Below are 25,944 nucleotides of genomic sequence, written 5' to 3' on the forward strand. Positions count from 1 at the left end.
TCGCTGCTGCAAAATTTGCTTTATTCTACCTAATGTTTACATTGGATGAAGATAGACTTGCCGATTGATCTTCCACAACATTTCCATTTACCTAGGATGGGTTCTGGGTAAGTGCCATCATGTCATCACCATTCAGGTCAAGGTTTTTGTTAATATTAGCTAAAGGTTGTGCCGAGCAGCCAATAGTGTTCTTTGGTTATAAAGGGTGGGGTTTAGGGAAAGTTATCCCATCTCTATAGTCAGATAAGTTTTATTCAGTTTTTTAATTTTTACTTCAATATTCCTGGCTATCTGTTGATCAATGGACCCAAAAATTCTCTTGTAGTCATAGTGGTACCTTGGAAAATCACTATGGGATTGCACTTCTTTATTCAAACTTGTGATTTTCCCCTAATAAGATGTCGATCGCAGAGTGGTAGTGTTTGGACATGAGTGAGATTAACTCCAGCCCGTATCTGTTAAATAGAGAAGTAAGTCCACCATGGAAGTCCGACCCTGGCTTTGTTCATAGAATACTTTCTGCTACTATATGAATACAATTTTATGTATGACTGCTGTTATTCTCCTTAAGGATCTATTTTTTTCCTTTTTCTTAACTGCTCATCCTTTAATATTTCAATAATTTTACCACATCTTTTGTCACTTTTTTTTTCCTAGACCTAATACCACATATTAAGTCTTTTGCAATAATCAGATCTATATTTACAATAACATAAAGCTTCAATTCTCAAATTATTTATTTTATCTTATTTTATTTATTCTTTGCTGACCAAGTTTTTCCAACTAGACTAGTAGCCTCTTTTCAGGGGAGACCTGAAGTGGTATTTCTACTATCAGCTTCTTACTGTTTGTGCATACATATATAACAATAATTTTCTAAAGGGTATCTTCATATCTAATACAGATGCTTTACCTACCTCTATTATAATTTGATCGAGTAAAGTTATTTCTTCATGTATGTACAGTATGGAAATCCCAGAAAACCCTTCTCTTCCAAAATCCCAGATAGTATTTTTTTCCAAACCAATTTAAACTGGTCTCTTTTTATATTTGGTAAAATCTGAACATGCAAAAAACATACAATATCTGTGTTTAACTTATCACATGATTAATAAACATATACTCTTCTAAAACTAAAGAGTACTTTCAAACAATCTGGAAATATAACCAGTGATAGGTATAATTCTTGGCACTTGCACTGTCTTAATTTTTGCCTGAATTATTTTATATATTTGCTGGAATTGTTTTTTTGTTCCTGATCTTTTCTACAACTTGTTCCCCCGCTACTTCTGTATTCATGTTAAAGTTTATAAAACCGGTTTAACAGCTTTTTTTATCTGATTGCTTCTAGGCTTGCTGATTTAAAATAGCCCCTGTTTGTAAATTCCTGCATACACTGTTAGAAACTCCTTGTGTTCTGACTGAATAGTGCTCTCAAACAATCTGGAAATATAATCGGTGATAAGTATAATTCCTGGCACTTTAACTTTTGAGAGTTCTGCATTGTCTTCATTTTTGCCTGAATTATTTTATATATTTGCTGACTGAATCATTTTATATAATTGCTGGCATTGTTTTTTTTTTGTTCCTGATCTTTTCTGAAACTGGTCCCCCCGCCCCATTTCTCTATGGGTGTTAAAGTTTATAAAACTGGTCTAACAGCTTTTATGTTATTGATTGCTTCAAGGCTTGCTGATTTAAAATAGCCCCTGTTTGTAAATTTCTGCATAATGTGTTAGAAACTCCTTGTGTTCTGACTGAAATGTGCTCTCAAACAATCTGGAAATATAATCGGTGATAAGTATAATTCTTGGCACTTTAACTTTTCAGAGTTCTGCACTGTCTTAATTTTTGCCAGAATTATTTTACAAATTTGCTGGCATTGTTCTTTTGTTCCTTATCTCTTTTGAAACTGCTCCCCCCATTTCTGGGGTGGTAACATTTATAATACTGGTCAAACAGCTTTTTTGTTATCTGATTGCTTCAAGACTTGCTGATTTAAAACAGACCCCATTTGTAAATTCCTGCATACACTGTTAGAAACTCCTTGTTTTCTGACTGAAGAGTGCTCTCAAACAATCTGGAAATATAATTGGTGATAAGTATAATTATTGGGACTTTAACTTTTTCAGAGTTCTTCACTGTCTTAATTTTTGCCTGTGTTATTTTGTATATTTGCTGACTGAATCATTTTATATACTTGCTGGCATTGTTTTTTTTTTTTGTTCCTGATGTTTTCTTAAACAGGTCCACCCACCCTAATTTCTGTATTGGTGTAAAACGTTTATAAAATTGGTCTAACAGCTTTTTTGTTATCTGATTGCTTCAAGGCTTGCTGAAATAAAATAGCCCCTGTTTGTAAATTCCTGCATACACTCTCAAACAATCCTGACATATAATCGGTGCTAAGTATAATTCTTGGCACATTAACTTTTCAGAGTTTTATATTATCTTAATTTTTGCCTGTGTTATTTTGTATATTTGCTGACTGAATCATTTTATATACTTGCTGGCATTGTTTTTTTTTTGTTCCTGATCTTTTCTTAAACTGGTCCACCCACCCTAATTTCTGTATTGGTGTTAAAGTTTATAAAATTGTTCTAACATCTTTTTTTTATCTGATTGCTTCTAGGCTTGCTGATTTAAAACAACCCCTGCTTGTAAATTCCTGCATACACTGTTAGAAACTCCTTGTGTTCTTACTGAAGAGTGCTCTCAAACAATCTGGACATGTAATGGGTGATAAGTATAATTCTTGGCACTTTAACTTTGCAGAGTTCTGCATTGTCTTAATTTTTGCCTGAATTATATTATATATTTGTTGGCATTGTTCTTTTGTTTCTGATCTCTTCTGAAACTGCCTCCCCCATTTCTGTGGTGGTGTTAAAGTTTATAAAACTGGTTTAACAGCTTTTTTTATCTGATTGCTTCAAGGCTTGCTGATTTAAAATAGCCACTGTTTATACATTCCTGCCATACACTGTTAGAAACTCCTTGTGTTCTGACTGAAGTGTGTTCTCAAACAATATGGAAATATAATTGGTGATAAGTATACTACTTAGCACTTTAACATTTCAGAGTTCTGCATTGTCTTAATTTTTGCCTGAATTATTTTATATACTTGGGGATTGAATTATTTTATATATTTGCTGGCACTGTTTGTTCCTAATCTCTTCTGAATCTGGTTCCACCCCTGTTTCTGTGGTGGTGTAAAAGTTTATAAAACTGGTCTATTTTTTGTTATCTGATTGCTTCAAGGCTTGCTGATTTAAAATAGCCCCCATTTGTAAATTCCAGCATACACTGTTAAAAACTCCTTGTGTTCTGACTGGAGGGCTCTCAAACAATCTAAAAATATAATCGGTGATGAGTAAAATTCTTGGCACTTTAACTTTTCAGAGGTCTGCATTGTCTTAATTTTTGACTGAATTATTTTATATATTTGTTGACTAAATCATTTTATATATTTGCTGCAATTTCTTTTTGTTCCTGATCTCCTCTGAAACTGGTCCACCAATTTCTGAGGAGGTGTTAAAGTTTATAAAACTGGTCTTAGAGCTATTTATGTTATCTGATTGCTTCAATGCTTGCTGATTTAAAATAGCCCCTGTTTGTAAGTACCTGCATACACTGTTAGAAACTCCTTATGTGATGACTAAATAGTGGCTCTCAAACAATCTGGAAATATAATCAGTGATAAGTATAATTTTTGGCACTTGAACTTTTCAGAGTTCTGCACTGTCTTAATTTTTGAATGAATTATTTTTATATGTTTGCTGGCATTGTTTTTTTTTTTTTTTTTGTTCCTGGTCTCTTCTGAAACTGCCCGCCCCCCATTTCTGTGGTGGTGTTAAAGTTTATAAAACTGGTTTAACAGCTTTTTTGTTATCTGATTGCTTCAAGCCTTGCTGATTTAAAGTAGACCCTGTTTGTAAATTCCTGCATACAGTGTTAGAAACTCCTTGTGTTCTGACTGAAGAGAGGTCTCAAACAATATGGAAATATAATAGGTGATAAGTATAATTATTGGCATTTTAACTTTTCAGAGTTCTGCATTGTCTTAACATTTGCCTGAATTATTTTATATATTTGCTGAATTGATTATTTTATATGTTAGCTGGCATTGATTTTTTGCTCCTGATCTCTTCTGAAACTACTCCCTCCCCATTTCTGTGGTGGTGTTAAAGTTTATAAAAGTGGTCTAACAGCTTTTTTATCTGATTGCTTCAAGGCTTGCTAATTTAAAATAGCCACTGTTTTGTAAATTCCTGCATACACAGTTAGAAACTCCTTGTGTTCTGACTGAAGAGTAGTCTCAAATACTCTGGAAATATAATCGGTGATAAGTATAATTCTTGGCACATTAACTTTTCAGAGTTCTGCATAGTCTTAACTTTTGCCTGAAATATTTTATATATTTGCTGACTAAATCATTTTATATATTTGCTGGCATTGTTTTTTTTATTCCTGATCTCTTCTGAAACTGGTTCCCCCACTATATCAGTCCTGGTGTTAAAGTTGATATTACTGGTCTGTCAGCTTTTTTGTTAACTGACTGCTTCAAGGCTTGCTGATTTAAAATAGGCCCTGTTTCTAAATTCCTGCATACATTGTTAGAAACTCCTTGTGTACTAACTGAAGAGTGGTCTCAAACAATCTGGAAAGAAAATCAGTGATAAGTATAATTCTTGGCACTTTAACTTTTGAGAGTTATGCATTGTCTTAATTTTTGCCTGAATTATTTTATATATTTGCTGGCATTGTTTTTTCCCTTATTTCGTCTGAAACTGGAACCCCCTCTACTATTTCTGGATTTATATTAGAACATCAAAGTTTCAGAACTTCGAATGTTCAAATATCGACCCCTATTCAGCGAACACTGAAAATAGTGAAGCTATAGAAATCCACATTTTTTTCCCTAGGGAAACAATTCGGTTGTCCGTTTCTGTCACTTCACTATTTTCTGCACTGTGGTGGAAAGTCACAAGTCGGGTTCAGGTAAATGTGCGATTGGGCGTGGGTTAGGTGAGTTAGGGTTAGGGAGCGGGTCAAGTAAGTGTGCGATTGTGTGGACGTGAGGGTTAGGGCGGGGTAGGTGAGTTAGAGTAAGGGCTCGGGTGAGGTGAGTGTGCAATAGTGACGGACCTTAGGGTTAGGATTTGGGTTAAGGTGAGTGGATAGATAGTGATGTATGTACAGTTTAGTGTAGGGTTAGATGTAAGATTTTTAGGTGTGTGTGTGTGTGTGTGTGTGTGTGTGTGTGTGTGTGTGTGTGTGTGTGTATTGCTGTTTGCTTGGTGTGCTTGTGTTGTGTGTATGTGTTTCATTACAGCACATTTTTCCCAAGAAAAAAATTCACTGTTCTGAATGTTCGATGTTTTCAGCATTCGCTGAATAGGGGCCGATATTAGAACATTCAAAGTTGCGAAACTTCCATGTTCTAATATAGACCCCTATTTCTGTGTTAGTGTTAAAGTTTATAAAACTGTTCTAACAGCTTTTTTTTGCTTCAATGTTTCCTGATTTAAAATAGCCCTGGTTTGTAAATTTCTGCATACACTGTTAGAAACTCCTTGTGTTCTGACTGAAGAGTGCTCTCGAACAACCTGGAAATATAATCAGTGATAAATATAATTATTGTCACTTTAACTTTCAGAGTCCTGCACTGTCTTAAGTTTTGCCTGAATTATTTTATATATTTGTGGGCATTGTTCTTTTGTTCCTGATCTCTTCTGAAACTGGTCCTCCCCCCATTTCTGTTGTGATGTTAATGTTTATAAAACTGGTCAAACAGCTTTTTTGTTATCTGATTGCTTCAATGCTTGCTGATTTAAAATAGCTCCTGTTTGTAAATTCCTGCATTCACTGTTATAATCACCTTCTTTTCTGACTGAAGTGTGCTCTCAAACATAATGTAAGTATAATCGGTGATAAATATAATTCATGGCACTTTAGTTTTTCGGACTTCTGCATTGTCTTAATTTTTGCTTGAATTATTTTATATATTTTACGACTGAATTATTTTATATATTTGCTTGCATTGTTTTGTTTCAGATCTCCTCTGAAACTAGCCCCCATATTTCTGTGGTGATGTTAAAGTTTATAAAACTGGCTTAACAGTTTTTTTTTATTTGATTGCTTCAAGGCTTGCTAATTTAAAATAGCCCGTCTGTGTAAATACCTGCATACACTGTTAGAAACTCCTTGTGTTCTGACTAAAGAGTGTTCTCAAAAAATCTGGAAATATAATCAATGATAAGTATAATTCTTGGCACTTTAACTTTTCAGAGTTCTGCATTGTTTTACATTTTGACTGAATTATATTATATATTTACTGGTATTGTTTTTTGTTCCTGATCTCTTCTGAAAATAGTCCCCCCCTTTTCTTTGGTGCTGTTAAAGTTTATAAAACTGGTCTAACAGCTTTTTTAGCTGACTGCTGCAAGGCTTGCTGATTTAAAATAACCCCTGTTTAAAAATTCCTGCATACACTGTTAGAAACTCCTTGTGTTCTGACTGAAGAGTGTTCTCAAACAACCTGGAAATATAATTGGTGATGAGTATAATTCTTGGCACTTTAACTTTTCAGAGCTCTGAATTGTCTTAATTTTTGCCAGAACTATTTTATATATTTGCTGAATGAATTATTTTATATGTTTGCTGGCATTTTTTTTTGTTCCTTATCTTTTCTGAAACTGGCCCCCCACCTCCCAATTGTTGTTTTGTTGTTAAAGTTTAAAAAACTGGTCTAACCACTTTTTAGTTATCTGACTGCATCAAGGCTTGCTCATTTAAAATAGCCCCTGCTTTTAAATTCCTGCATAGAAACTTCTTCTGTTCTGACTGAAGAGTGCTCTCAAACAATGTGGAAATATAATCAGCAATAATTAAAATTCTTGGCACTTTAACTTTTCAGAGTTCTGCATTGTCTTAATTTTTGCCTGAAATATTTTATATATTTGCTGACTGGATTATTTTATATTTTTGCTGGCATTTTTTTTGTTCATGATCTCTTATGAAACTGGCCCCACTGTTTCTGTGGTGGTGTTAAAGTTTATAAAACTGGTCTAACAACTTTCTTGTTATCTGATTGCTTCAAGGCTTGTTGATTTAAAATTGCCCCCGTTTGTAAATTCTTGCATACACTGTTAGAAACTCCTTGTGTTCTGACTGAAGAGTGGCGTCAAACAATATGGAAACAATCGGTGATAAGTATAATTCTTGGCACTTTAACTTTTCAGAGGTCTGCATTGTCTTAATTTTTGCATGAATTATTTTATATATTTTCTGACTGAATTAGTTTATATATTTGCTTGCATTCTTTTTTGTTCCAGATCGCTTCTGAAACTGCCCCCCCCCCCTTATTTTTGTGGTGGTGTTAACATTTATAAAACGGCTATAACAGCTTTTTTGTTATCCCATTGCTTCATTGCTTGCTGATTTAAAACTGCCCCTGTTTTTAAATTCCTGCATACGCTGTTAGAAACTCCTTGTGTTCTCACTGAAGTGTGCTTTCAAACAATATGGAAATATAATCGGTGATAAGTACACTTCTCAGCATTTTAACTTTTCAGAGTTCTACGTTGTCTTAATTTTTTGTCTGAATTATTTTATATACTTGGGGATTGAATTAACTACCACGGTGGTGCAGCAGTAGCGCTGTTGCCTCACAGCAAGAGGTTCTCCCGTTTGATTCTCGGCTTGGGTTGGTAGTGCCTTCTGTGTGGAGTCTGCATGTTCTCCCAGCGGTCGGGTGGGCATTCGAAAGACATGTGTTGAATGGGCATGCCTTCGTTGAAGGTTGGGCATCAGACTGGCAACTCAACACCATAAAAACCAACTGCCAGTCATTAGCAGACTGGAGTTCCACTGTTGCAAGCCGAAAGACAAACAAACAAACAAACTTGGGGATTGAATTATTTTATGTATTTGCTGGTACTGTTTTTTTATTCCTTATCTCTTCAGAATTGCCCCCTATTTCTGTGGTGGTGTAAAAGTTTATAAAACTGGTCTAACAATTTTTTTGTTATCCGATTGCTTCAAGGCTTGCTGATTTAAAATAGCCACTGTTTGTAAATTCCTGCATACACAGTTAGAAACTCCTTGTATTCTGACTGAAGAGTGGTCTCAAAAACTCTGGAAATATAATCAGAGATAAGTATAATTCTTGGCACATTAATTTTTCAGAGTTCTGCATAGTCTTAACTTTTGCCTGAAATAATTTATATATTTGCTGGCATTGTTTTTTTATTCCTGATGTCTTCTTAAACTGGTTCCCCCACTATATCATTCCTGGCGTTAAAGTTTATATAACTGGTCTAACAGCTTTTTTGTTAACTGACTGCTTCAAGGCTTGCTGATTTAAAATAGGCCTTGTTTCTAAATTCCTGCATAAATTGTTAGAAAGTTTTTGTATACTAACTGAAGAGTGCTCTCAAACAATCTGGAAATAAAATCGGTTATAAGTATAATTCTTGGCACTTTAACTTTTGAGAGTTCTGCATTGTCTTAATTTTTGCCTGAATTATTTTATATATTTGCTGGCATTATGTTTTTCCCTGATCTCTTCTGAAACTGGACCCCCCCCCTGCTATTTCTGGGTCTATATTAGAATATCGAAGTTTCAGAACTTCGAATATCAATCCCTATTCAGCAAACACTGAAAATAGTGAAGCTATAGAAACCCAATTTTTCCCTAGGGAAAGAATTCGGTTGTCCGTTTGTCGCTTCATTATTTTCAGCACTGTGGTGGAAAGTTACGGGTCGGGTTCAGGTAAATTTTTTTATTTTATTTTTATTTTACATTTGTTGACCGGGATAGTCCGACTGGATGCATGTCCATTTTTAGCGGAGGCCCGAGGAGAAAAACTCCAAGAGTAAGCAGATAGAGCATTACATAATACCAGCATTACATATTACAAACAGACTATTTACAGAGATTACATAAGTAAGCAAATTAAACAAGTTCCACAGGTTACAGTTAGTCCTGAGCACAAGTCAGGATTAAATTAAATTACACAGTAAACTGGTTAACAGATTTTTACACATTCGAGTTAGCCTGGCTTGATACATTGACATAGCCAGTTAAGTGACAAATGTTGTTTGAGTCTAGTTTTAAACTGACCTAAGGTGGAAAGTAAGGTAATATCAGCTGGAAGAGAGTTCCAAGATCTACTTACAGAGTTTGCAAAGAGAGAATCACCGGCTGTGTTATTAATTTTGTTAGTCTGAATTAGTAGTTTGTTAGTGGATCGAAGCAGTCTAGGATTGTTATAGGGGGTGATAATATTTTTAAGTGCAGGAGTATTGTCCGCATTATAGAGGATTTTATAGGCCATAATCAGTTGGTTATACTGGATTAGGCTAGGTAGTTCAAGCCAACCAAGCTGATTTAGATTGATGAAATGATGTGTCCTAAAAGGCAGCCCAGTGGCAAACCTGGCAATGTGGTTGTAGCAAATTGAGAGTTTGTTAAGGACAATCTTGTTCAAATTCGAGAGTAGAGAGGATGCATACAGAAGGGTTGAAAGAAGGTGAGAGCGAGCTATGGCAATTTTAGCTGGAGGGGTTAGGAAGGCTTTTATTCTGTAAAGTGACCCTAGTTTTTTATTGATGGTTTTGATAGTTTGGTTAACATGTAGGTCAAATTTGAGATTATTGTCTATTATGACACCTAATAATTTTGTGGATGGGTCAGGGGAGATTATTGTGCCATCATTTGATTTTATGGTAAAGGGGAAAGCGGTAGACCTACGTGTTGGTGAAAATAACAGCATTTTAGTTTTTTTGGTATTTAGAATCAGACGATGTTCAGAAAGCCAGTTTTCTATTGTATTAAAGGTGGTCTGGGTAGCTGACCATAACTCTACTGGAGATGTGGCTGAGCAAATCAGAGTAGAGTCATCAGCATATTGGATACAGCTGACTTTTGGGATGACAGTATAAAGGTCGTTAATGAAGATGGAGAACAGCAAGGGCCCTAGTATAGAGCCTTGTGGTACTCCGAGGGTGTTAGGTAGAAGGTTAGAGAGTTTGTTCTGCCAGAGGACAGCCTGCTGTCGACCATTCAGGTAGGATTGAAACCATTGGATGGCTCCAGTATCTAGACAGAATGTTTGCAGGGTGTGGATTAAAAGTTGGTGATCAACCATATTGAATGCCTTGGAAAGATCCAAAAAGAGGGCTGAGGATATATAATTATTGTTGCGATTATGGTTTATCGTGTTAGTAAAGGCTAGGAGGGCTGAAGTAGTGCTGTGATGAGGATGGAAGCCATGCTGAGTGTCTGCCATAAGACGATTTTGGATTAGGTGGTGCATGAGTTGTCTATGAGTACATTTTTCCATAATCTTTGCAAGTGGAGTGAGTATAGCTATTGGCCTATAATTGGAGAATTCAGTAGAGCTGCCTCTTTTGTGAAGTGGGATTATATAGGATATTTTCCAGATGGTGGGAATTTTAGCTTCTACTATGGTTCGATTGATTAGTATTGAGACGGGGTAAGCAATGGCATCAGCTGATTTTTGTAGGTACTCGGCAGGGAGTTGATCAGCAAAAAGTGTAGTGGGTTTTAATTTTTTGATCAAGGTATGGATAAGTGAAGTGGTGACTGGTTGGAAGCTGAATGCAAGTAGGTTTCTAGGGGTGCTACTTTCAGGACCAGGGGAGCTAGGAGGTAGTTGGCTAGCTAGGGCTTGAATTGGTTAAAACTATCAGAAACATCTTCAGGGGTTTTATCAATAGTAGCAGCAGGGATTGGAGTTGAAGTTTGTCCAGGATGTAGTAGATTATTTAAACCTGCCCAAAACTTCTGAGGGTTATTTTGATTTACTGTCTGTAAATTACAGTAGTATTGTTTTTTGTCTTGTAAAATTGATTTTTTGGTTTCGTTCCTGGATTGCCTGTATTTAATGTGATCTTGAGGGTCTTTAGAAGAACGCCATAAAGCCCATGCTTTGTTTCTAAGGGTAATTTTGAGTTTAGACTCTATAGAAAGCCATGGTGCAGTTTTTGCCTTGGTTCTCTTTGAACGAACAGGTGCATGCAAATCAAGGATCTCAAGGAATTTGTTGTTAAAGTATGCTACTGCTTCCTCTAGGGAGGTGTTTTAGAATAGACCAATTACATGAGTTTAGTTCTTGTTGGAACTTGGCAGGGTCAAAGTTTTTATTGTTTCTAACCTTTCTGAGTAAGGGTTGTTGTGAATTAATGGTTTTGTGCTTAATTACATATGTGAGAAGGTGATCGCTTAGGCCATTAAGGAGGGTACCAGAGGTGTACAGTTGGGGGTGACTGTTTATGAGTACCCAGTCAAGTATACTTTCTTTTTGGTTGGGTTTACCTATCCTGGTAGAGGTGGATATGATTTGTGTAAATGCATGCAGGTTAATATGGGTGGTTGGGGATTCTAAGGAACAGGTGCCCCAATCTATGTTAAAGTCTCCAAGTAGTAGGGTTTCTTGGGGGCAGTGACATGATAACCAGTGCAGGATATCTTCAAATGTAGATATATTGTTACCTGGGGGAATGTACATACAGATGATATTAATGCATTTATTTTTATTAAGTTGCAATTTGGTGGCAAGAATCTCAGAGTTATTAATCTGAGGAGGTTGTATTACATCTATGGTGACATTCAACTCAGATTTATAGAGTACAGCTACCCCACCCCCTTCCTCGAAGTACGATCCAGCCTGTGTATGTTGTACCCAGGTGGTAACACTTCATTGTCTTTAGTGTTAGGTTTTAACCAGGTTTCAGATAAACAGAGAATCTCAGGAGTGGACATCCAGAAGTGCATGCAATTCATGTACCTTGTTATTAATGCTTCTAATATTGAGATGATAGACTAGGAGAGTTAGTTGGCCTATTAATTGTAGGTTTGTAGCTTAGATTACAAGTAGAGGGGGTATGTGTATCTGAAGTGAGTGGCCAGGGTTGGGGTGAATATCACCACCAAGTATTAGGTTGAGTCTATACTTGGTGATGAACTTCAGGAATTTGTTTATTAGTTTGTGGTAGTGTTTGGATCTAGAGCTAATGTGCCTGGGGTTGAGATGTTGATAGACTGAACAAGATGTTGGATAGGATCTGGTACTGTAAGTATGGTTGAAGGTGGAAGGATTTACAGCTGGGGTGATAGTATGGCCTTTTGGGAGTAAGAAACTGGTTTTCATACAAGGTAAGGAGGTATGGTGTGAACAAGAGGGGTGTGAACAAGAGGGGTAGTAAAGAGGAGTATATCATTATATGTGATTCAGCTAGTGAGTGAAGGAACTGTTTTACCTGGTGATGCAACACCAGAAGATAAAGTGGTAAGGTAAAGGTACTGGAAGGGAGGATGGGAGAATGCCAGATGAAAGCTAATAGGTGCTATTAAATGTAGGTAGTAGAATAGGGGTGGGTGGAATTATCCCAGATGACAGCAGATAGGATCTAGAAAGTGGGGGAGTGGCTATAGTACTATAAATTTAGAGGTACTTGGTGCGGGAGGGAATTGGGGGCAGGGAGGGGAGCGAAGAGAGCCCGAGCATAGCGGGGGTGAACATAGCGGGGCTATTGCAGTTTACAAGGTTTCCTAAGGTGTCCTAAAGCTATAAGGTAAGTATTACAGCTCTAATGTAAGAGTCAATTTACTGCAGTTACAGGGGAAGGAGGCAACCACTCAAGTAGAAACAAAGAGCCCTATGGCTGACCAATATGGTGACCTGCTTAATTACAAAGCACTGTAAGTGAAAGCTTAACAAATGCTTTTTGTGTGTAACCTACTCTGTTTAAATGTTGAGAGAAACTGATTGCAGTCCTGTAGACACCGTTTTGTAGGGAACTGTAGAGTTCAACTAGGAAAAGAGAAAAGCAGACATTCTAGGGTAAGTATGAAGACAACGACAGGCAGTTATTATATAATAATGCATTCAGAAAGGTTTGGTGGGGGGGGTAAAGTAGCATACTTCAGAATGAACTAAGATTTATAGCTAAGAAACCTAAGCAAGAGAGCAATGCAGTAAATAACCACTTGCCAGATTTTAAAGATATACTAGAAAAACTAAATCAATTATTCACAATGGTACAACTAGAAAATTGCCAGTAAAAGCACTTCAGGTATAGCTAGCCCAAGCTATTCAAGTCATAAAAGTGTCCTAAAGCTATAAGGATTATGAACATTACATTAGAGCTGTAATACAGCTGTGAAATTGGGCACGGGTTAGGTGAGTTAGGGTTAGGGCACGGGTCAGGTAGGTGAGCGATTGTGTGGATGTGAGGGTTAGGGTAGGGTAGGTGAGTTAAGGTAAGGGCACGGGTGAGGTGAGTGTGCGATAGTGACAGACCTTAGGGTTAGGGTTTGGGTTAAGGTGAGTGGATAGATAGTGATGTATGTACAGATTAGTGTAGGGTTAGATGTAAGATTTTAGGTGTATGTGTGTGGATTGCTGTTTGTTTGGTGTGCTTGTGTTGTGTGTATGTGTTTCATTACAGCAATTTTTTTCCCTAGGAAAAAATTTGCAGTTCTACATGTTCAATGTTTTCAGTGTTCACTGAATAGGGGCCGATATTAGAACATTCAAAGCTGTGAAATTTCCATGTTCTAATATAGACCCCCTATTTCTGTGGTAGGGTTAAAGTTTATAAAACTGTCTTAACAGCTTTTTTGTTATCTGATTGCTTCAATGTTTCCTGATTTAAAATAGCCCTCGTTTGTAAATTCCTGCATACACTGTTAGAAACTCCTTGTGTTCTGACTGAAGAGTGCTCTCAAACAACCTGGAAATATAATTGGTGATAAATAAAATTATTGTCACTTTAACTTTTCTGAGTTCTGCACTGTCTTAAGTTTTGCCTGAATTATTTTATATATTTGTGGGCATTGTTCTTTTGTTCCTGATCTTTTCTGAAACTGGTCCCCCCTATTTCTGTGATGATGTTAAAGTTTATAAAACTGGTCAAACAGCTTTTTTTGTTATCTGATTGCTTCAATGCTTGCTGATTTAAAATAGCCCCTGTTTGTAAATTCCTGCACACACTGTTTGATTCTGTTCTGACTGAAGAGTGCTCTCAAACATAATGTAAGTATAATCAGTGATAAATATAATTGTTGGCACTTTAGCTTTTCAGACTTCTGCATTGTCTTAACTTTTGCCTGAATTATTTTATATATTTTCCGACTGAATTATTTTATATATTTGCTGGCATTGTTTTTTTTTTTTTCAGATCTCCTCTGAAACTAGTCCCCCCTATTTCTGTGGTGGTGTTAAAGTTTATAAAACTGGTTTAACAACTTTATTTATTTGATTGCTTCAAGGCTTGCTGATTTCAAATAGCCTGTGTGTAAATACCTGGATACACTGTTACAAACTCCTTGTGTTCTGACTAAAGAGTGTTCTCAAAAAATTTGGAAATATAATCAGTGATAAGTATAATTCTTGGCACTTTAACTTTTCGGAGTTCTGAATTGTTTTAATTTTTGCCAGAACTATTTCATATATTTGCTGAATTAATTATTTTATATGTTTGATGGCATTGTTTTTTTTGTTCTGATCTCTTCTGAAACTGCCCCACCCCCATTTTTGTGGTGGTGTTAAAGTTTATAAAACTGGTCTAACAGATTTTTTGTTATCTGATTGTTTCATAGCTTGGTGATTTAAAATAGCCTCTGTTTGTAAATTCATGCATACCCTGCAAGAAACTCCTTGTGTTCTGACTGTAGAGTGCTCTCAAGCAATCAGGAAATATAATCGGTGATAAGTACAATTCTTGGCACTTTAACTTTTCAAAGTTCTGCACTGTCTTAATCTTTGCCTGAATTATTTTGTATATTTGCTGGCATTGTTCTATTGTTCCTGATCTCTTCTGAATCTGGTCCCCACTATTTCTGTGGTGGTGTTAACATTTATAAAACTAGTCTAACAGCTTTTTTGTTATCTGGTTGCTTCAAGACTTGCGGATATAAAATAGCACCTGCTTTAAATTCTTGCATACACTGTTAGAAACTCCTTGTGTTCTGACTGAAGAGTGCTCTCAAACAATATATAAGTATGATTCTTGGCACTTTAACTTTTCAGAGTTCTGCATTGTCTTAATTTTTGCCTGAATTATTTTATATATTTACAGACTGAGTTATTTTATATATTTACTGGCATTTGTTTTTGCTTCAGATCTCCTCTGAAACTGGTCACCCCTCTATTTCTGTGGTGGTGTTAACACCTTTTTTGTTATTTGACTGCTTCAAGGCTTGCTGATTTAAAATAGCCCCTGTTTGTAAATTCCTGCATACAATGTTAGAAACTCTTTGTGTTCTGACTGAAGAGTGCTCCCAAACAGTCTGAAAACATAATCAGTGATTAGTATAGTTCTTGGCTCTTTAACTTTTCAGAGTTCTGCATTGCCTTAATTTATGCCTGAATTATCTTCTATATTTGCTGATTGAATCATTTTATATATTGGCTGGCACTGTTTTTTTTTTTGTTCTTGATCTTTTCTTAAACTGCTCCCCCCTCCACAATTTCTGTATTCGTGTTAAAGTTTATTAAAATGGTCCCTGTTTGTAAATTCCTGCATACACAGTTAGAAACTTGTTTTCTGACTGAAGAGTGCTCTCAATCTGGACATATAATCAGTAATAAGTATAATTCTTGGCACATTAGCTTTACAGAGTTCTGCATTGTCTTAACTTTTGCCTGAAATATTTTATATTAGAATACACTGTTAGAAACTTCTTGTGTTCTGACTGTGTTCAAACAATCTGGAAATATAATCTGTGAAAAGTATAATTCTTGACACTTTAACTTTTCAGAGTTCTGCACTGTCTTATTTTTTGCCTGAATTATTTTACATATTTGCTGGCATTGTTCTTTTGTTCCTGATCTCTTCTGAAGCTGCCCCCCCCCCATTTCTGTGGTCATAAAACTGATCTAACAGCTTTTTTTATATCTGATTGCTTTAAGGCATGCTGATTTAAAATAGCCCCTGCTTGTAAATTCCTGCATACACTGTTAAAAACTCATTGTGTTCTGACTAAAGAGTGCTCTCAAACAATATGGAAATATAGTCAGTGATAAGTATAGTTTTTGGCACCTATTTCTGTGGTTGTGTTAAAGTTTGTAAAACTGGTCTAACAGCTTTTTTGTTTTCTGACTGCTTCAATGCATCTGATTTAAAATAGCCCCTGTTTGTAAATTCTTGCATACACTGATAAAATGTCCTTGTGTTCTGACTGTAGAGTGCTCTCAGTCTGGAAATATAATCAGTGATGAGTATTATTCTTGGCACTTTAACTTTTCAAAGTTCTGCACTGTCTTAACTTTTGCCTGAATTGTTTTATATATTTGCTGGCATTGTTCTTTTATTCCTGATCTCTTCTGAATCTGCCCCCCCCCCATTTCTGTGGTGGTGGTAATGTTTATAAAGCTGGTCTAGGAGGTATTTTGTTATCTGATTGCTTCAAGACTTGCTGATTTCAAATGGCCCCTGCTTGTAAATTCCGGCATACATTGTTAGAAACTCCTTGTGTTCTGGCTGAACAGTGCTCTCAATCTGGATATATATTCAGCAATGAGTATAATTCTTGGCACACTAGCTTTTCAGAGTTCTACATTGTTTTAACTTTTAACTGAAATATTTTATATATTTGCTGACTGAATCATTTTGTATATTTGCTGGCATTAGTTTTTTCTGTTCCTGATCTTTGCTGAAACTGGTTCCCCCCATTTCTGTATTGGTGTTAAAGTTTATAAAACTGGTCCAACAATTTTTTTTATCTCATTGCTTCTAGGCTCGCTGATTTAAATATAGACCCTGTTTGTAAATTCTTACATACACTGTTAGAAACTCCGTGTGTTCTGACTGAAGAGTGCTCTTAAACAATATGGAAATATAATCAGTGATAAGTATAATTCTTGGCACTTTAGCTTTTCAGAGTTTTGTATTGTCTTAATTTTTGTCTGAATTATTTTATATACTTTGGGATTTAATTATTTTATATAGTTGCTGGCACTGTTGTTTTGTTCCTGAACACTTCTGAATCTGGTTCTCCACCTTATTTCTGTGGTGGTGTTAAAGTATATAAAACTGGTCTATCTATTTTTTGTTATCTGATTGTTTCAAGTCTTCCTGATTTAAAATAGCATATTTTTGTAAATTCTTGCATACACTGTTAGAAACTCCTTGTGTTCTGACTGAAGAGTGCTGTCAAACTATCTGGAAATATAATCGGCGATAAGTTTAATTCTTGGCACTTTAATTTTTCAGAGTTCTGCATTGTCTTAATTTTTACCTGAATTATTTTATATTTTTGCTGACTAAATAATTTTATATATTTGCTGGCATTGTTTTTTTTTTTTGTTCCTGTTTTCTGAAACTGCCCCCCCCCCGTCTATTAGTGTTATAGTTTATAAAATTCGTCTAACAGCTTTTTTTTTTATCTGATTGCTTTAAGGCGTGCTGATTTAAAATAACTTCTACTTGTAAATTCTTGCATACACTGTTAGAAACTCCTCCTGCTCTGACTGAAGAGTGCTCTCAAACAATATAGAAATATACTCGGTGATAAGTATAATTCTTGGCACTTTTAACTTTTCAGAGTTCTGCATTGTCTTAATTTTTGCCTGAATTATTTTATATATTTACCGCCTGAATTATTTTATATATTTACTGGGGTTTGTTTTTGCTTCAGATCTCCTCTGAAACTGGTCATCCCCCCCCCCATTTCTGTGGTGGTGTTAAAGTTTATAAATCTGGTCTAACACCTTTTTTGTTATTTGACTGTTTCAAGGCTTGCTGATTTAAAATAGCCCCTGTTTGTAAATTCCTGCATACACTGTTAGAAACTCCTTGTGTTCTAACTGAAGAGTGCTCTCAATCTGGAAATATAATCATTGATAAATATAATTCTTGGCACATTAAGTTTTTAGAGTTCTGCATTGCCTTAATTTTTGTCTGAATTATTTTAAATATTTGCTGGTAACTTTGTATTCCCTGATCTCTTTTTAAACTGGAACACCCCCCTCCCCCCGCTATTTCTGTGGTGGTGATAAAGTATAAAAAACTGTTCTAACAGCTTTTTGTGTTATCTGATTTCTTCAATGTTTGCATATAAATAGCCTTTGTTTGTAAATTCCTGATACACTGTTAGAAACTCCTTTTGTTCTGACCAAAGAGTGCTCTCAAATAATCTGGATATATAATTGTGAAAAGTATAATTCCTGGCACTTTAACTTTTCAGAGTTTTTTGTCTGAATTATTTTACATATTTGCTGGCATTGTTCTTTTGCTCCTGGTCTCTTCTGAAACTGCCCCCACCCATTTCTGTGGTGGAGTTAAAGTTTATATAACTGGTCTAACAGCTTTTTTGTTATCTGATTGCTTCAAGACTTGCTGATTTAAAATAGTCCATGTTTGTAAATTCATGCATACACTGTTAGAAACTCCTTGAGTTCTAACTGAAGAGTGCTTTCAAACAATCTGGAAATATAATCAGTGTTAAGTATAATTCTTGGCACTTTAACTTTTCAAAATTATGCACTGTCTTAATTTTTCCCTGAATTATTTTATATATTTGCTGGCATTGTACTTATGTTCTTGATCTCTTCTGAATCTGCCTCCCCCCTATTTCTGTGATGGTGTTAAAGTTTATAAAACTGGTCTAACAGGTATTTTGTAATTTGATTGCTTCAAGACTTGCTGATTTAAAATAGCCCCTGCTTTTATATTCCTGAATACACTGTTAGAAACTCCTTGTGTTCTGACTTGAGTGCTCTCAAACAGTCTGGAAATATAATTGGTGATTAGTATTGTTACTGGTACTTTAACCTTTCAGAGTTCTACATTGTCTTAATTTCTGCCTGGATTATCTTATATATTTGCTGACTGAATCATTTTATATATTTAATGAGACTGCTCTTTTTTGCTCTTAATCTTTTCTTAAACTGCCCCCCGAAATTTCTGTATTGGTGTTAAAGTTTATAAAACTGGTGTAACAGCTTTTTTTTATCTGGCTGCTTCAAGGCTTGCTGAATAAAAATAGCCCCTGTTTGTAAATTACTGCATACACTGTTAGAAACTCCCTGTGTTCTGACTGAAGAGTGCTGTCAAACAATATGGAAATATAATTGGTGATAGGTATAATTCTTGGCACTTTAGCTTTTCAGAGTTTAGCACTGTCTTAAATTTTGCCTGAATTCTTTTATATATTTGCTGACATTGTACCTTTTTCTTGATCTCTTCTGAATCTGCCCCCCCCCATTATTTCTGTGGTGGTGTTAAAGTTTATAAAACTGGTTTATTTTTATCTGATTGCTGCAAGGCTTCCTGATTTAAAATAGCCCGTTTGTAAATTCCTGCATGCACTGTTAGAAACTCCTTGTGTTCTGACTGAAGAGTGCTCTCAAACAATCTGGAAATATAATGGGTGATAATTATAATTCTTGGCATTTTAACTTTTCAGAGTTCTACATTCTCTTAATTTTTGCCTGAATTATTTTATGCATTTGCTGGCATTGTTTTTTTTTTTTTTTTTGTCCTAATCTTTCCTGAAACTGCCCCCCCCCCCCCAATTTCGGTATTATAAAGTTAACATTTATAAAACTGGTCTAACAGCTTTTTTCATCTGATTGCTTCAAAGCTTGCAAAAATAAAATAGACCCTTTTTGTAAATTCCTGCATACACTATTAGAAACTCCTTGTGTTCTGATTGAGGAGTGCTCTCAAACAATTTGGACATATAATCGGTGATAAGTATAATTCTTGGCACATTAACATTTCAGAGCTCTGCATTGTCTTAACTTTTGCCTGAAATATTTTATATATTTGCTGACTGAATTATTTTATATATTTGCTGGTATTGCTTTTTTGTTCCTGATCTTTTCTGAAACTGGTCGCCTCCTATTTCTGTATTGGTGTTAATGTTCATAAAATTCATCTATCAGCTTTATTTTATCCGATTGCTTCTAGGCTTGCTGATTTATAATAGACCCTGTTTGTAAATTCCTGCATACACTGTTAGAAACTCCTTGTGTTCAGAAAGTTAAATAAATGCCCCAAAGCCTGATGAAAAATAAAGTTAAATAAACCAAATGAAAAAAAATAGTTATCCCCCTTCTGAAATCCAAGGTTACACTGTCAAAGCAAAGTGGGACCAGGGAGAGCACAGAACAGTACACAAGTATAGACACCCATGTATCTAAAGTAGTCTGTCATTCGACACCCATGTATCTAAAGTAGTTAGAAACCCTTTCTTGATCTTCTCATCTAGATCATTCTCATCTAGATCAATCTACTCATCAGACCATCTCATCACTCATCAGACCCCATGCCCCATTATCTGACCCGACGGAATGACACTTGCTGGAGAGGGCACAAAGTTCCTCACCAAAAAGTCAAAAAGGTCTCAAAAATCTGTCCTATGCCCTATGCTGCCCTGCTGAACAAGATTCATCAGCTCTAAGAGGCTTGCACTGACTTGAGTGACCTTTGCCTAACATACAAACAAAAGCCAAACCCAGATTTGATGAATATGCTTCACCTCAAAAAAAATAGATCCCCATCAGAGCCACAAGGCGGGAGACTTAAACTCAACCCCGGCTATTAATACTGCGTGCTGGTGGGATAGGATAGATTCAGACTCCAAAGACTCCCTAGCAAAATCCAAAATCCCGCATATATGTGAGGCAGAGCACGCTGGCCTTGTTCAAGAGAAATCTTGACCAATGGATGGGAGATCGCAGATATATGGGGGGATTACCTCACTGTCACTGCTGACAGAGAGGCACAAAAAAATAATGGGTATAGTTCCTCATACTAAAGGGGTGGCGTAAGCCAAAAGCGGAATGCGCTAGGCTGTAAAATGCCCTCGGGCAGATAGCCTAGTATGAACCTATGAACCTATGACTGAAGATTGCTCTCAAACAATATGGAAATATAATCAGTGATAAGTATAATTCTTGGCACTTTAGCTTTTCAGAGTTCTGCATTGTCTTAATTTTTGCCTGCATTATTTTATATATTTGCTAACAGACCTATTTTATACATTTTCTGGCATTGTTTTTTTTTTCCTGATCACTTCTGAAATTGGTTCCCCCACTATATCTGTTGTGCTGTTAAAGTTTATAAAACTGATCTAACAACTTTTTTGTTATCGGATTTCTGCAAGACATGCTGATTTAAAATAGACCCTGTTTGTAAATTCCTGCATACACTGTTAGAAACGTCTTCTGTTCTGACTGAAGAGTGCTGTCAAATAATCTGGAAATATAATTGGAGATAAGTTTAATTCTTGGCACTTTAACTTTTCAGACTTCTGCATTGTCTTAATTTTTGCCTGAATTATTTTATATTTTTGTTGACTAAATCATTTTATATATTTGCTGGCATTGTTTTTTTTTTTTTGTTCCTGAACTTTTCTGAAACTGGTTCCCTCCCTTTTTCTGTTTTGGTGTTAAAGTTTATAAAATTGGTCTAACAGCTTTTTTATCTGATTGCTTTTAGGCTTGCTGATTTAAAATAGCCCCTGCTTATAAATTCATGCATAGACTGTTAGAAACTTCTTGTGTTCTGACTGAAGAATGCTCTCAAAAACTAGGAAATATAATCGGTGAAAAGTATAATTCTTGGCACTAACTTTTCAGAGTTCTGCACTGTCTTAATTTTTGACCAAATTATTTAATATATTTGTTGCTATTGTTCTATTGTTCCTGATCTCTTCTGAAATTGGTCTCCCTCTATTTCTGAGATGGTGTTAAAGTTTATAAAACTGTTCTACCAGCTTTTTTTTTATATAATTGCTTCAATGCTTGCGGATTTAAAATAGCCCCTGTTTGTAAATTAATGCATAGACTGTTAGAAACTCCTTGTGTTCTGACTGAAGAGTGCTCTCAAACAATTTGCAATTATAATTGGTGATAAGTATAATTTCTAGCACTTCAGTTTTTCAGAGTTCTGCACTGCCTTAAGTTTTGCTTGAATTGTTTTATATATTTGCTGGTTTTGTTCTTTTGTTCCTGATCTCGTCTGAAACTGGTTCCCCCTATTTCTGTGGTGATGCTAAAGTTTATAAAACTGGTCTAACAGCTTTTTTGTTATGTGATTGCTTCAATGCTTGCTGATATAAAATAGCCCCTGCTTGTAAATTCCTGCACAGACTGTTAGAAACTTCTTGTGTTTTGACTGAAGAATGCTTTAAAAAATAGGAAATATAATCGGTGAAAAGTATAATTCTTGGCACTTTAACTTTTGAGAGTTCTGCATTGTCATAATTTTTGCCTGAAATATTTTATATATTTGCTGGCATTGTTTTTTCCCTGATCTCTTTTGACACTGGAACCCCCCCTACGCCCCAGCTATTTCTGTGGTGGTGTTAAAGTTTATAAAACTGTTCTAACAGCTTTTTTATCTGATTGATTCAATGTTTGCTGATTTAAAATAGCCCTTGTTTGTAAATTCTTTCATACACTTTTAGAAACTCCATGTGTTCTGACTGAAGAGTGCTCTCAAACAATCTGGAAATATAATCTGTGATAAATGTAATTATTGTTACTTTAACTTTCAGAGTTCTGCACTGTCTTAAGTTTTCCCTGAATTATTTTATATATTTGCTGGCATTGTTCTTTTTTTCCTGATCTCTTCTGAAACTGGTCCCCCTATTTCTGTGCTGTTGTCAAAGTTTATAAAAGTGGTCTAACAGCTTTTTTATTATCTGATTACAGATTTAAAATAGCCCCTGTTTGTTAATTCCTGCATACACTATTAGAAACTCCTTGTGTTCTGACTGAAGAGTGCTCTCAAACAATCTGGAAATATAATCGGTGAAAAGTATAATTCGTGGCACTTTAACTTTTAAGAGTTCTGCACTGTCTTAATTTTTGCCTTAATTATTTTACATGTTTTGTTGGCATTGTTCTTTTGTTCTTGATCTATTCTGAAACTATCTCCCCAATTCTGTGGTGGAGTTAAAGTTTATAAGTTTAATTATTGGCACTTTAACTTTTCAGAGTTCTGCATCGTCTTAAATTTTGCCTGAATTATTTTTAATTTTTGCTGACTAAATCATTTTATATATTTGCTTGCATTTTTTTTTTTGTTTCTGATCTTTTCTAAAACTGGTTCCCCCCTTTTTCTGTATTGGTGTTAAAGTTTTTAAAATTGGCCTAACAGATTTTTTTTATCTGACTGCTGTAAGGCTTTCTGGTTTAAAATAACCCCTGTTAGCAAATTCCTGCAGACACTGTTAGAAACTTTGTGTGTCCTGACTGGGGTGCTCTCAAACAATATGGAAATATAATCTGTTAAAAGTATAATTCTTGGCACTTTAACTTTTCAGAGTTCTGCACTGTCTTAATTTTTGCCTGAATTATTTTATATATTTGCTGGCATTGTTCTTTTGTTCCTGATCTCTTCTGAAACTGGTCTTTCCTTTTTTCTGAGGTGGTGATAAAGTTTATAAAACTGGTCTCACTGCTTTTTTATCTGCTTGCTTCAAGACTGGCTGATTTCAAACAGCTCCTGCTTATAAGTTCCTGCGTACACTGTTAGAAACTTCTTGTGTTATGACTGAAGAGTGCTCTCAAACAATATGGAAATATAGTCAGTGATAAATATAATTCTTGGCACTTTAGCTTTTCAGAATTCTGCATTGTCTTAATTTTTGCCTGAATTGTTTTATATATTTGCTGACAGAATTATTTTATATATTTGCTGGCATTGTTTTTTTTTTTTTGTACCTGATCTCTTCTGAAACTGGTTCCCCCACTATATTTTTCATGGTGTTAAAGTTTATAAAACTGGTCTAACAGCTTTTTTGTTATCTGATTGCTTCAAGACTTGCTGATTTCAAATGGCCCCTGCTTATAAATTCCGGCATACACCCTTAGAAACTCCTTGTATTCTGACTGAAGAGTGCTCTCAATCTGGACATATAATGGGTGATAAGTATAATTCTTGGCACATTAGCTTTTCAGAGTTCTACATTGTCTTAACTTTTGACTGAAATATTTTATATATTTGCTGGCATTAGTTTTATTTTCTGTTCCTGATCTTTGCTGAAACTGGTTACCCCCATTTCTGTATTGATGTTAAAGTTTATAAAGCTGGTCTAACAACTTTTTTTTCTCATTGCTTCTAGGCTTGCTGATTTAAATATAGCCCCTCTTTGTAAATTCCTGCATACACTGTTAGAAACTCCTTGTGTTCTAACTGAAGAGTGCTCTCAAACAATATGGAAATATAATCGGTGATAAGTATAATTCTTGGCACTTTAGCTTTACAGAGTTTTGTATTGTCTTAATTTTTGTCTGAATTATTTTATATACATTGGGATTTAATTATTTTATATAATTGCTGGCACTGTTGTTTTGTTCCTGACCTCTTCTGAATCTGGTTCTCCCCCCTATTTCTGGGTGGTGCTAAAGTATATAAAACTGGTCTATCTATTTTTTGTTATCTGATTGCTTCAAGGCTTCCTGATTTAAAATAGCCCCTGTTTGTAAATTCCTGCATGCAGTGTTAGAAACTCCTTGTGTTCTGACTGAAGAGTGCTCTCAAACAATCTAGAAATATAATCGGTGATAAGTATAATTCTTGGCACTTTTTAGAGTTTTGCATTGTCTTAATTTTTGCTTGAATCGTTTTATATATTTGCTGACAGAATTATTTTTTATATTTGCTGGCACTGTTTTTTTTTTGTTCCTGATCTCTTCAGAAACGGGTTCCCCCACTATATCTGTTGTGTTAAAATTTATAAAACAGGTCTAACAGCTTTTTTGTTAACTGACTGCTTCAAGGCTTGCTGATTTAAAATAGGCCTTGTTTGTAAATTCCTGCATACATTGTAAGAAATTCCTTGTGTTCTGACTGAAGAGTCCTCTCAAACAATCTGGAAATATAATCGGTGATAAGTATAATTCTTTGCATTTTAACTTTTCAGAGTTCTGCGTTGTCTTAATTTTTGTTTGAATTATTTTATACAATCGCTGGCATTGTTTTTTTTTTTGTTCTAATCTTTTCTGAAACTGCCCCCCCCCCCCAATTTTGGTATTAAAAAGTTAAAGTTTATAAAACTGGTCTAACAGCTTTTTTTGTTATCTGATTGCTTCAAGGCTTGCTAAAATAAAATAACTCCTTTTTGTAAATTCCTGCATACACTATTAGAATCTCTTTGTGTTCTGACTGAGGAGTGCTCTCAAACAATCTGGACATATAATTGGTGATAAGTATAATTCTTGGCACATACACTTTTCAGAGTTCTGCATTGTCTTAACTTTTGCCTGAAATATTTTATATATTTGCTGGTATTGTTTTTTTTTTCCTGATCTTTTCTGAAACTGGTCCCCCCAATTTCTGTATTGATGTTAATGTTCATAAAATTGGTCTAACAGCTTTTTTATCTGGATGCTTCTAGGCTTGCTGATTTATAATAGCCTCTGTTTGTAAATTCCTGCATACACTTTTAGAAACTCCTTGTGTTCTGACTGAAGAGTGCTCTCAAACAATATGGAAATATAATCAGTGATAAGTATAATTCTTGGCACTTTAGCTTTTCAGAGTTCCGCAGTCCCCTGGATTTACTAATCTTCCATGTAGGACTAGATTAGTCTTGCACGGAAGCACCAGTGTAAGAGTATGATGGCAGTGCACCATGCATATTAATGAGGGCATGCTGCCTCAACTCTAAAGGTTACACGGATCGTGGATGAGTTTAGGGGGCGTGTCAGACAGCCAAGCAGTCCAAATATCCACGCCCCTGCAATGAAGAAATGCCGCAACTTCCATTTAAATGAGCGAGTCCGCTCACATGTGTACAATGTAACACTACACTCCCTCATATGTCAAACTTACAGAATAAAAAATAAAAATATTTTTTTTTCTTCCAATACAGCTGCCCGTAGTTGTGTGGATTTGCTTGGGTTTGCCCATTGCTTAGCTACAGTTACAGCAGCTGAGACACCAGAAGAGGATAAT

At 35.4% G+C, this 25,944-nt stretch overlaps 1 protein-coding gene across 1 annotated transcript in view; it reads right to left on the minus strand.

The window, feature by feature from the left end:
• LOC122793921 (latent-transforming growth factor beta-binding protein 4-like) overlaps positions 1-25,944 on the minus strand; it is a 2,484,519-nt gene that overhangs the window by 1,783,200 nt on the left and 675,375 nt on the right. The window lies entirely within an intron of this gene.

This window comes from Protopterus annectens, chromosome 1.part0 (assembly GCF_019279795.1).
Source record: "Protopterus annectens isolate FY-2018-M chromosome 1.part0, PAN1.0, whole genome shotgun sequence".
Classification (NCBI taxonomy): Eukaryota; Metazoa; Chordata; order Ceratodontiformes; family Protopteridae; genus Protopterus; species Protopterus annectens.